We start from the raw sequence: 5,403 nt of genomic DNA on the forward strand, positions 1-5,403 counted from the left end.
GGAATGAGACTTTTTTCTAGGCCAATCCATACACAAAAATACCTTCTTAAGAGCTAAGTAAACTATAGCACTGGGCTACAACAAACTGTTAAGAAAAACACAATAAAGAAGACAGGAAAAAAACAGTTTTACATTACCCATCTGCCTCTCTCCAAATCCCAGAGAGCATGGCATGGAGAGAGAAACATATCCTCCATGTGTAGAAGAAAAGTGAATAAGCAGAGGAGTTTACTTCTGACCCCAAAGCAGGGCCTGCCCCTGTACAACCCAGTGCCAAGTAGACCCTTAGTAAACCACAGAGTCCAGTCCAGTCATAGATGCAAGCTGTGTCCTTAACTTCCAGGCCTGACCTGCAGACTTAGTCCCCAGTCTAGCTCCACTGCCAGGCCATCTCCAATGGACCCAGGTTATAGGTTACCCCCAGCCATCAAAACCAGCCCTGGGACAGATCCAGTGCCCCTGAATTCAATGCCTTCCTTAGTCCATACCCACAGACTCGGGCTCTCCTCCTGCTCAGTGATATGCTGGTACCAACAGCCCTAAAACCAGGCCAGACCCTGTTGTCACAGGCTCCAGAGTTAACCAAGTGGACTCAGAGTCAGACCCATCCCAACACTTGGATGGCCCATACAGACACATTAATTACTGGATAAAAATAAACTTAAGCCCTAAATTCATCAAAGGAAGAACATAATAGGATAAGAGCAGAAATAAATGAAAAAGAGATTAAAAAGAAATTGAAAAGATCAACAAAGCCAAGATTGATTTTGAAAAAGTAACTGGGTAGAAAAAAATATCTTTAGCTAGCATAATGAAGGACAAAAATAAAATATTAAAATGAATAAAATGAAAAATGATAGAGGGGATATTGCATCCAATAGCACAGAAATACAAAGGATAATGAGAGACTTACTATAAATAATTTTAGACCAACAAATCAGATAGCCTAGAAGAAAGGGATAAATTCCCAGACATCACAACAATCAAGAATGAATTCTAAATACAACATCTGAACTGACCAATAAAAAGTAAGGAGCCTGGATAGTAACAAAAAGTCCCCCCACTAAAGAAAAGCCAAATACTTGAAAAATTCTGCCCAAATCTACAAAATATTAAAAGAAGAATTAACACATCCTTCTAACTCTTCCAAAAATTGGAGAAAGAAAAATCCAGACTCCTATGAGAATATCATTCCCCTTATAACATAGCTGGAAAAGAACATAAATAGGATAAGAAAAATATAAACCAACATCCCAGATATAAGTCCTCCTCAAAAAAAGAAGTAAATTGAATTTTTAGGGAATGAAAAGATGATTCACTATGATCAAGTGTAATTTATCTGAAAGATGTAAGAAAACTTGACATATACAAATTTATAAACATCATATAATACATTAACATAGTGCAAGTTAAAAACCTTATATTCATCTCAATAGATGCAGAAAATCATTTGACAAAATTCAAAATTATTTCATGATAAAAACTCTCAACAAATAAGTAATAGAAGAAATATTCCTTGACATAATAATGACCACACATTACAAATCCTCAGATAGCCATCGTCCTCAATGCCAAAAAAAATTAAAAACTTTCCCTCTTTGATGAGGAACAATGCAAGACTGCTCATTCTCATAACTTCTATTCTATCCAGTATGAACTCATTGTGGTTTTAATTTGCATGTCCCTAATGATCTTGAGTGTTTTTTCATGTCTCTGATGGGATGGTTAATACCAAACAGTGAAACAAGTAATGGTGAAGATGTGGAGAAAAAGGGACATTTTGAACACTATTGGCAGGAATAAAATTTGATATACTCATATGAAAAATAGCAAGGAGCTTCCAAAAAATCCTAAAAATGGAACTTCCGTATGGTTCTATTACTGGGTTTATATCAAAAAGAAATAAAATCAGCATATTTAAGACACATCCATATTCCACTGTTCACTGTAACATTATTTACAATAATCAAAAATTGAAAACAACCTACTTAGGATTCATCAATGGATGAGTAAATAAAGAAAATGCAATATATTCACTAAGTGGAATACTTCTCAGCCTTTTAAAAAAAGTATTAGTTTTGACAGCACCAATGAGTCTGGAAGTCACAATGTTCAGTAAGATGAGGTGTTAAGACATTAACCAAAAAATACAAAATTTTAGTTGTGCAGGAGAAATAACTTCAAATGATGTATTGTATCACATGGTGAATATAATTAATAACATTGTATTTTATTCTGAAAATCACTGATTTTCAATGCTCTTACAAGAAAATGCTAGGTTTAACAAAGAAATGCATATGCTAATTATCTAGAATGAATCATTCTAAAATGTACATATATTTTTTAAAAATCCCATTCTGCATGATAAATACTATTTTATTTGTAGGTTTTTTTAAAAATTAGGAAAATATAGCATAACTTTTCTCCCTTTAAATCTTCATTTCTATATAGGAAAAGTAATTTTATATATATATATATAGAGAGAGAGAGAGAGGAGAAAAAAGAAATTCCAGTAAATGTATGAAATAACAAGTAGTAAACAAATGAATCAGTAGAAAAAATAAAGAAGTTGCTACTTCTGTCAAACGGAAGCAAATGATGAGCTAACTTCTTTGCATAAACTTGGAGAGGTTTGATCACAAGGATAAAAGGAGGAGAAAGCCAGACATCAGATATTTAGTCTCTGTATACAGTGGGAATAAAAATTGCAAATAAAATAATTCATGGACTTTCTTCTAGAAAGTGACAACAGGGTCCTCATGTGCTTTAGTGCAGTCTGAAGTGATGGTAGAAACCCTGAATAATGGCCTCTTAACCCCAGCATTGAGATCTCCATTCACAGACACACATCTCACCTAAAGCCTGTTATGCAGTAGCCTTGCACCATGCAGACTCTGTGGCTGTACAAGGGTCACCAAACATTTGAGGAGAGCCTGAATTATGTGTCTATATAAAAAAGAGGAAGAATGTGATTTTTAACCACATCTACAAAATACCTTACTTCACAGCTACACCTAGATTAGTGTTCAGACATGAATAAGGCACCTCTCCGAGTTGACACATGAGATGAACCATCACACTTAGAACAAATGTTCTACTCAACACAATGAAATATGCAGTTAAAGTATAATTATTTTCTTAAATTAATCACAAGAATGACAAGATAATAAGAATCTACAGACAAAGATAGAAGAGAAAATGATACATAAAAGACGTCTGGAAACACCCATGCAACAAAACAATTCTGCCCTTAGGAGAGAGCTCACCCAGCAAACTAGGCTTGTCTTTTAGAGGCCTCACCAAAGAGGACTGCATGAGACAATGCTGAGTTCCTGCCTATGTGGGGAAACCCTTCACAAGAGTCTCTTCAATTTAACCTGGGCTATAAGAACTCTCAGGGTAGAGCTGCTCCATCTCTAGGGACAGTAGACTTCAGGTAAGGACGAAAACTTCACCCTTGAAAAGTTGTGTGGTGGAAGAATCTTCAAACAGATTGGCAAGAGCTGGGATGAAATGGATGTCTTTTCGGAGTTGAGAAAGATTTATCAAAGGTGGGTCATCTGTGTATACAAAAACTGTAGGAAATATGTAAGACCCTGGAAGACAACAAAGGAGTCAACTTTCATGATCTTGAGATAGGGAAGGATTGTTTAAGATACAAAAAAAAAAAAAAAGAAAGAAAAGAAAACCACAATGAAAACATTAATGCATTCATATAGTGAAAATAAAGATCATAAATTTGTCAAAAGATAGGTAAGTGAGTGAAAAAGCAAGTCCCCAATTTGGAGAACATATACAAAATAATACAATAAAACAAGATGTGTATTGATAATATGTAAAGGACTCCTAATAATCTGAAGGCAAAACACAGATACCTTAATAGAAACATGGACAAAAACATAAATATACATTTTACCAAAAACAAATCCAAATGGTTTGCAAGTATATAAAAAAGTCAACTATAGTAACAAAAATATGTGTTTTTAAAAATGCACCAATTATGAAGAAATTATCCTACAACATGGTAGTAATGGGAGACTAATGAACTAATTAGGGGGTCACTCTAGAGAAGCAGGTCAAGGCTCAGGAAGCAATCTGGAATTGTGTTGTATCTAGTTTTGCACATCCATGGGCATTATTTTACCACTAAACATCCACCAGCTTGGTCGAGGGTTTTAAAAATAACCTCACAGTCTCAAGAGCTGGTAGGTATATGAATCACAGCTCACGGGATTGTATCTGAAACAGCCTCTTTGAAGAAATGGTTTGACCAAATACAAATCCACCCCCACATATACATTCTAGTGAAAATTCTGCACAGGAACACTGGAATCACTCTGTAATAAAGTTTATGAGAACATTGTTTACAATAATAGTCCCCCAATGATTTACATGTTCATCAAAAAATACATATGTCATTCTTACCTCATACAGTGGAATGCAAGAGCACAATACAAAGTTTAAGGTAGTTCTAGGCAATTCTAAAAATGATGAATCAAATACAAATTAGATTGAAAACAGAGAACATAAAAGAATGTGGCAGAGCCTCTTTTCTGAGGTTCTATAGAAGATAAAACGTACCATATTTTTGGAGATACAAAATTTATTCTTAGCTGATAAAAATATTTTTAAAAAAGACATAACTAATTCAAAAATCAAAACGGTCATTACCCAGAGATTGTGGCTAAGGAGGAAATGGGCAAAGAAGAAACTGGTTGGAAAGGCCAGTAACACACTACTTCTTTTTATTTTTTATTTTGAGACAAGGTCTCACTAAATTGCTGAGCCTAGCCTGTACTTGCAATCCTCTTGCCTTAGCCTCCTGAGGTACTGGGATTACAGGCAGGCACCACCATGCCCAGCTGTATTAATTATTTGTTAATATTTGTTTTTAAATTTTTTCTCTACTTATACATGCTAAAATGGGAAGAGATATGAAAATGTTGAATAAAACGGAAAATTAATACATGGTGCATGTACAAAACTAACACACTCAGAAAACATGACTTCAGAATCTGTCTTGGAATTGAAAAAATTTTTTTTCTCCAGGTTATGTTAGTCTGTATCCAGTGTTGATAACCACATATCTGGGCCAGCAGTTCCAGATTATAATATAGGGACTCTGTGCTTCCTAGAGATATTTCTGTAAGACATGATTTAAGACACGTATTGCACACTTGCTGTTACTTAATGAAGTACTTATTTTCAGAAATGGCACATAAATACATTAAGAGATTCAAACACTGAATTATACTTCGTGTACTATTGCCTTCAGCTATTTTTGGCTATATAATATTTGCACACAGTAAAATATTTAGCCAATAAATATGTGTGATATGCAAAGTAAGCCTTCTGACCTCTATAACCCTCAGCTTTCCCTTGCAGAATCACTGGCTCTTCCCT

Source organism: Marmota marmota, unplaced genomic scaffold, assembly GCF_001458135.2.
Source record: "Marmota marmota marmota unplaced genomic scaffold, marMar, whole genome shotgun sequence".
Taxonomy (NCBI): Eukaryota; Metazoa; Chordata; class Mammalia; order Rodentia; family Sciuridae; genus Marmota; species Marmota marmota.